Raw genomic sequence first — 8,905 nt, forward strand, 5'->3', positions numbered from 1 at the left:
CTAAATTTTTACACTTATACCTAAAAAAAGTATGTGTACATATAAAATCCTTTAAAAAGTACATTTTCACCATAAAATTGGAATTAGAGTGTAAAGTGATTTTTTTTTCTTCAAGTTTTTGTTGGTAGAACATGATTTGTCCCAATTTTCAAGTAGCTGCACTGCGTACACTTCACCTTGATTTGAATCAGTAAATAGAGTAAGTAAGTAATGTAAGCTGGTAAGCATCTGTTTTGTTTGAATTGAAGTGATATTAGGCAACAAATTATTTTTGGTGCAATATTGTTGGCTACAAATCGAACTACCAGCATTGTCAGTTGGTACCAAATATTCCCACACCCTGAAGGACACAGAAAAATAAACAAAAGTTTTAGATTCTTCTTACTGGTAATGACAGTTTTGACTAAATAAGTGTACAGGTCATACATTTTTTTTTTTTTTTGGCTAAATTTTAATTTTAGTTTGACATTAATTGCATCATTTTTTCAAGTCATCTACATTAGGACTAAGCACCTCTTTAAAAGAAATAATGTCATTTGAAGAGCAGCACATACAGCCTGATGTCAGCTTCCTTTGGGAGATTTCATTGACTTAAAATCACAACTAATGCGTGTTGTGTGCATCTGATGCTTTCAGTCTGTTGCTGTTACCATCAGCATCCACACACACACACACACACACACACACACACACACACACACACACACACACACACACACACACAGCCAGAGTGGTGCTAACTACTCACACTGTGCATGTGACGTTTTGTCTGTCCCATGGGGAGAATCTAAAATCAATAGCAGCTATGTTAAAGATGTAGCTCGCCATCTGACCTGTCCTCCCCTCGTCTTCATCACAGGCGTTTTGCCTTTCTCTCTCAATGCCCTTCTCTCCTCCCTCCTCACCCCTGTAAATGATGTGCCCACATGCTCTTAACAAGGCACAAATTGTTTAAGACAGTCAGTCTAGGTGAAGTGAGTCCCGTGTCCTCAGGCTGACTGAGATTGTGTGCAGAGGAATAGCAGGTCAGAGTTCAGACAAAAGACTTGATCCAGCCCCTTTAGTTTCCAAGGAGGGGAATTGAGTGTGCTTAAATGTCTTGGGAGTCGTTTGCTTCTTGATTTTGGAATCAATGAAGGGGGTGAAAAGGGAGGCTGGAAGGTTTCTGTAGCAGAAAATGGCATTAGAGTTAATGACCAAGTTTGTCCCAGAGGGGTAGTCCATATTAAAGCTATTTCAGCAGTGACAGCACTCACCACATGACCTGACTGATTAATAACAAAACGGTACTCAAATAGGAATAACAATAAGTGTCAGTCAGGATGAGGGGTAAACAATTATTCAGCTGCATTTGTTGTGTTTTTGTAGATTTTTCTTGTATCTCATAACCTCACAGCAAGATTTCTTAACTTGGTTGTTCCTTCTCGTCTGAAAATTGACTTTCAGTTGAACACATTTTCACATATTTTTCAGATCTTGTTGATTTTAAAAAGATATGTGCAATACAGTAGGGCTGCAAGTAATTCTTATATTCATTATTGATTAATCTGATAATGTTTTTGACACATTGGTCAATACTTCAGTCTATAAATTGTCAATAAATAGTGAAAAAATACCTATTCCAACTTTCAAGTCTAAAAGTGACATCAAGTTCTTGTTTTGTTCGACCAACAGTCCAAAACCCAAAAATATTCAATTCACAATGACACAGACACAGAATGGAAAAAAGCAGCAAAATTCTCACATTTTCATAGTTTTAATGTGCATGAGACTAGTTCCTTAATAAATGAATTAAAGGATCAATATGTGGGATATAGCAGCATCTATTATTATTTTCAACATTATTTAATCTGCTGATTATTTTCACATTTAATTCTTCAGTCTATAAAATGACAAAAAAAAGAAGAAAAAATGCTCTGCTTTCCCAGAGCCCAAATTACATCTACAAGTCTTCTTTTGTCCATCCAACAGTCCAAAACCCAAAGCCTCTTCATTTACTATCATAAATGATAGTAGTAGATTGTAAATGTAAATAGTAATCAACTAATCAACTAATCAACTAATCAACTAATCAACTAATCAACTAATCGTTGCAGCTCCATCTAGTGGTACAAGTGCAGACTGCAACCAAATGAATACTGCTCGCGTTACCCTCCCCTTCCAGACGTGTAGAAGAACCTATGGTGGCCACGAAAAACAGTGTTTGCTTTGACTGTTCTGGGTTTCTGTAGAAACACAGCCATGCAAAGTAAAATGATACTTATTTTCAGGTGATTATAAACTAGTTAAAACATACTGTACTACTACTGCTACAATATTATATTTCTTTGCTGTCATATTCTGCCATTAGATCCCTCACTGGACCTTTAAATAAATACCTGATTATTAAAAAAAATTCATATATGTACACTATTGAAATTTAAATTTCTGCCAAATAGCTGATTGTTTCAGATCTGTATTACAGTTGTGTTACACATGCAATCCATCTGAAAGTTGTAAACTGTGAAAAAGCAAATAAAATATGAGTATGAAAACTGATAAGAACTGTTTAACCTGGAATTTTTGGCAATGGGTGGTCAGCAAAAAATTTTCTTAATAAGAAATATGACTACAGAAACACGTACACCAAGGCCACATCATCTGCAGTTTGGTCAAATGAGCCACAGTGGTTATGGAAAAAGTTGGAATAGTGATGTGATATTCATGAAGGTCCGAAAACATGATCGCTTTAGGGGCCAGAAGGTTCAAGCAGCTGCAATTTTAAGTAAGAAAATCTAAATATAGAAAAGGAAAATTTATTCCTATAACTGTAAGGTTAGAAGATTCAAATGAAAAATAACTTCTCCTCCCAAACATGCATGTGTGACTGAAGTTCACAAAATCACAAAATTCCAGATAAAGTAGATTTACAGTCTGTTTTTTGTATTAAGAATATACATAAAATAGAGATTTTTTTAATTTCATTTTTTATTGGTCACGTCCGTTTGTCAGAACAGTCCTTCATCCCCCTGTTGGGCCATAACCACCAGTTGAAAATTTCATATTGTGTTGGGTATTGTTCTGAATGCTGATTGTATCGTTCCTTTGCTGCAGCAGAGGCCCCATCTGATATTTACCACCGCGAGTCTGCTGGGGGTGACGAGGGGGCAAGGCCAAGTCCCACGTGTCCGGCTGGAGAGCAGATTAAAGTGCTCTGAAAAGCCACACACTGCTGCCCGCAATGAGGAAAATAATAATGTGGACATGGCCTTCCCTTTATGACAGTAACAACACATTCTCCAGAGACCAATCTTTTTTTATCAATTCCAAAGAGTGACAAACAGCGCACACCCAAAGCCAGAATTGTATGAGGGGATGTATGGAGTATTTATGATGCTTGTGTGTCCTGAAGGCGATGATGACAAAAGCAGTCAAACAAACTTATATTACTATCTGCCATTTTTTATCCAAACAGGTACACTGTGGCTCGTCATTTCTTTCAAAATGAAAGAGGCACTAGCTGTACCCTACAGAAAAATCCTTGAACAAATGTGACTGTGGAAATAAGGTGTGTATCAGATATGAACAAGAGCTATGTAAAGTGCTATTATGGCCAGACATCATAACAATATGACTATACTTGCTGTATATTTTGCTGCTCAGATTTTTAACATACGTAATAACTGAAAACAAAAAAATAATTTGGTGCCCAATTTTCTCAGGAAATGTAAAGATCAAAACAGAAGAATACTAGAGCCAGGTTAATAAGCTTTCCTTCACATTTGCTGCTGAGTAAATTAGAAACTACTCCCTAACACATTGGCCATATCAACTTAGAAAATTATAAAATGTCAGTTGTTGTGTTCACAGTTTGTTTCTGCTGCCCCAAATGGCCAAAAACTAAGTTAGTGCAGGTTTAAATAAAAATGCATGGGTATTGGCATCAAAATATCTTTAAACATAAACATATGTATTGTACAGAATCACTCCTTTTACTTACATCATATTAGATTTATATTTGTGGAGTATGTTTTATTATTTTAACTTTACACATCAAAGTCTGTTTACAGGTCTTGGGGAGTATTACTGCATATGTGAAAAAAAAATGTGTCTATAGAGGGAGCTGTATAATGTCCAATGAACTGCCACAAGTGATGCTTGCAAGTGTGCTCATCATTTGCAACTTCTGCGCCACAATTTAAGGCAGAAACATGAACAGAGAATGAGCGGAACAAGCAAGAGGAATGAAGAACACGTCTCAGCATGAAGATTTCACAACACAGAATAAAATATTTTGTGTTTTTCAAGGGGGCTGTCCCCCAAACAATGGCTGGCAAACACTGTACAATAATAAATGTCATGTACAATGATTTAGAAAACAAGTTAAACTTCAACCACACAGGGCCATGGGATCACAAAGAGTTATTCACTCTCAGAGCTCTTGTTACATCAGGTAATATACAATAACAGCATATTTTCTGAATATTTAAAGTAGTTAAATGTTTTTGTCAATGTCATTTTTTATCATCGAGATCAGCCAAAACTACATTTTGTATCATAATAGTGCATGGCAGCTGTGCTGATCTTTATTTTTCATCAGTGATTTGTATCCTTCAAGAAACTGTGCGTGTGTGTGCGACTGCCACGCTGCTGTGTGTACAGTAGTCAGATAAAGAGCCTGGAATCAGACTTGTAATCTGGTTTGGGGGAATATACTTGATTTAAATGTTTCATGGTGTGCAAAGTGTTTTTGAATTCAAACTAATGTGACAGTTTGAAGATTACACTGACCATGCTTTGTATAACAATTCAAGTTCTTGGGAAGATCAGCACTCTGAGCCCACATGCACTGCTGACTCTAGAGGGAGCTGAGCAGACAGACTGCAGACTGAAGCTACTGGGTTTGTGAAAACCAGGGTTACATTCTTGTGTTAGTTTGGCACATTTTAACATGCAGTGTTACATGTTGGCATGACTTTGATAGGGGAAATAAATCAGCATGAAATACTGAGGAGTTAAGAAAATATCAGTTAAAATATAATGATAATATTAGAAAGGGATGAGACATGGACATTTTATAATGTTCAGATGAGACTCATTTAAATGATGGCAGTCTATCTGTACCTGGTGCAGTTACCAAACATTTGAACATGGTGTGAATCAGCATTCGGATGTTATTTTTTACCAAGAATTTACAACATATAAATGCCTGAATAATACATATGAACATACACAAGCATTTGCCAAAAAGAAAAGAAAAAAGAATTAGTAGTTCTTATGTTGCATTTTGAAAAATATTTCTAGTATGTTAACATCAATGAACTTCATCCAGATTTAATCAAAGCCATCAAGAAGACAAATTACCGAACTTGAAATGGCCAAATTATCTTAAGAATAGAGTTTAAGCAAGTTAATGACCTAAAATTAAACATTTATATTAAAATATTTTCAGTAGGAAATGGCCACTGTATGATATAAGAGAGAAACAGAACTACTTTGATGAATGTTATTGAATATTAAATGTGCACAGACTCCTAAATATTTCAACACAATAAATGCATATTCAAGACAAAAGCAATAAATCTCTGCGAGATCTCTGCACACTAAACACAAAAGCACTTGATCCTTTTCTCATATCTCGTATTATAGAACACTGCAAAGTAAATGGATGCCACATTGAAGGAGTAAAAAAGAGGTATAAATAGATGTTGTTATTCTAAACCATCTAATGTGAAACAACATAATTTTCCTGACAATGCTTCCCAGCTTCTTTTAAACCAAACAGAGCGCTTTAATACAGCCTTTTGTTTCGCCTGTCTTTCTGTGCTATTATTGCAAAGAATTGTTGCTCCAAATCTACAGAGGAACTCACATGCTCGAGATTAAAATGGTCACCATAATCAGGCTGCAGAATTTAATTGTAAGAGCTTCTGCTGGCACTGTTTTCTCTCTTTTTCTGTCCTCCTTGACAAAAATCTGACAGTGGCTTTGCATGGCAAACCTGTTTAATGAATGACTAATCCAGGAAGAGCGCATTATGGCAAACTGTCACACACACATTGTACCAATATTAACTTGAATTTACATTATCATCCTCTGGTAATGCTGGAATATTTGGATTTCCATTAATGCATGGCCTTTCTGTGTGAAAAGCAAACAGCAGTGAACTAAATCTGTTTTTCCCCCTCTTTTGATTGGATGTTGGTGTTAACGCTGTACAGAGGAGCTTTCTTTATTGGGATGACAGCTCCAAGGCTTCCCCACTCCTCGCAATCAAGCTCACAAACAAAAGACTGCGCTTGCATTACTCAAAACCTCTTCTCAAGCAGCAAAGCCAAACTCCTATTACACCATTGTACTGGTGCTGTAAATCAACAAGAACAATGAGGAGCGGCACAATCACACAGGCCGGCACCGTCATCCATATAAAACATGAACCCAAAGAACAATGAATCAGACACTCGTGTGAAAAAAAAGTTCTTTCCTCCTCCAGTTATTTATTGTGTTTATCTTCAAGCTCTCTATTCAGTGTTTATATTTTTATTATCCTATTTCTGACACACCAGACTCAATGCCAGAATAAATCCAGGAGGCAGACATTTAGTTTTTCTGGGTGGGTACAGTACATGGCCATAAGGTGTCTGCAAGAAAGACGGATCTGCAAGGCACACATCAGACACATTGTAAATACTTTAATATATTACACATCTCCTGTGAACTTGGTGACACTTTGAACTGTTGACTGTTGTGAGGTATCAGGAACTAAAGAGTGAGTGGCCTATTTAGGGACAAAAAGTAACAAAGAAAAGTAAGAAGTATGAGTATTAGAACATAGATTTAGCTGAGATTAAAATGTTTTGTAAGAGACAGGCTGCTAAAGAGTCTTTTACAATACTGCAACCAATACTGGATTTTTTGGGCAGATGCCAATACCAGTATTAGGGAGTAAAAGAAATTCTAATAGTATATCGGCTGATATTATATATTGATACATATATATAAAATCCATGAAAACATCAGAACACTGAAACGGTAAACATTTACTGGTATTTTCAATAATTATAAATGCATGATATGTAGATTCTACCTCAAGGGTCTCTCTCACATTAAAAGAATAACAAAAGACTGATATCATCGTGAAGTGGTCTGGGTTCATGAGAACTGTTATGTTGACTGTTAAACAACCACCACAGCTCAAATCTATCTCAAATCTATCTGACATGACTCAGGCAGAAATCATGAATGCGGATGAGGTAATATTAAAATTCTATTCAGGTTACATTATATCGTCTATGCTGACTTCCTGGCTAGCTACCAGTCAAGTCAGTCTGGCTCTAACTGCAATAGTACAATTTAATAAAATGTGTAGCTGTCAGCTTTAATATACTGATGTAGATTTGGCGGCAAGACTGAAGAATCACATCCTTATGCGCAAATTTCTATCATTTCTGATCCAGAACAATTTGCAAAAAAAGTGCCAAAGTCACCTTAATATGTATACTTGTCACATTAATAAAGAGAAAAGAGACATAGGACTTGTCAACAAACCAGTCACTGCTCTAAATTTGCATTTCAATAAAATACACGTGTTGTATGACATTAATAATGTTGGAGCAGTGGCAAACACCAGATTGCTTGAGGGGCTAAAGGGTCTGAGAGACTTTGGTTTACCCTAATAAATAAATGCTACTCCAAAAAAGTAGCACGCCGTCCTCAGTTATATGATTATTTTTCCTTCAACTAAAAAAAGGACAGTCTGCAGTGTTTTTATAATCTTGTTAAGAGATACTTTAAATCTTAAGATTAGTAGTAGATTGTCATAAAAGTACAAAAATGTTGTCATTTGAGTTTCTGGGGAAATATTACAGTACTATTAGTAGAGATGGGCAGTATGTCAATTTAACGTATTTAAAATACTAAAATATTATTGTAATTTGTATTTTTGCTGACATGGTGGCCAAAGCATGTAATGACAACTCATGTGACACAGCAAACCAAAAAAATACTTTTTCCAGTAGATCATAAATTTCTCCATCCGATCTATTAATATTTGAAAAGACCAGAAGATTTTATCCCCATTCAACTTAGCAGAGAGCTAAACTGGAAGTTAGCCAGCTCGGCCAGCAGAAGTCTGCCACTGCAATAATATAATATTACAGTAGTTTGTGGAAGAATGCATTATTGCATTTTAAAATTACTTACATTTTAGTTAAATACATTTTTCATACCAGTATCTTGGTACATTTGATGAGCAAGTATTTGTCATTTGTAACAAGATACTTTAAGATGTATTTGTGCCCTTCTCTGACTATTAGCACCATTATCGTTACCTTTCAGAAAATCTACCTTCGATTGTCATAAAGTGTATTCCACAACACATTATACATTATCCTCATAAAACATTGCTTCATGTACTCTCATTTGCAAATTTTCTTGTGGCACCAGATAACTGACTGATTGCCACAAGCTATAGAGATTTATTCATCATTTCTTTGTATGCAGTCCGGTGAAGTCACTGTGTGTATGCAGGGTATGTACCGTGTATCATAGCTGTACATAACACAGTGCTGGTACCCTATATAAATATTTGTCACCATCAATTTATACTACTTAGTTAATAATGCTTACACTTAGTTTAGTATGGTGGCAGCTTTTCACCAGTCACACATAATGACGAAAGAGTAGGTGTGGAAAGGACATCCATAAGCCCGAGACAGTGAGTGGTGCCGGGGAGACGGAAGAGCAAAGCAGCAAGTTTTGAATATTACTGACCCAGCACTTGGAAAAGGCAATGCACAACAAGACGAAAAATGAATGCTTTTTAGTCTGAAAATCCTTTCACCCTCTCACATTCAGCAGATCAGATTAAGAGAGAGGTTTAAGAAGATTTTGACACGCACAAAAAAACTTCTGAGCCATGGGAGGG

The sequence above is a fragment of the Lutjanus erythropterus genome, chromosome 7, assembly GCF_056507025.1.
Source record: "Lutjanus erythropterus isolate fLutEry1 chromosome 7, fLutEry1.hap2, whole genome shotgun sequence".
NCBI lineage: Eukaryota > Metazoa > Chordata > Actinopteri > Lutjaniformes > Lutjanidae > Lutjanus > Lutjanus erythropterus.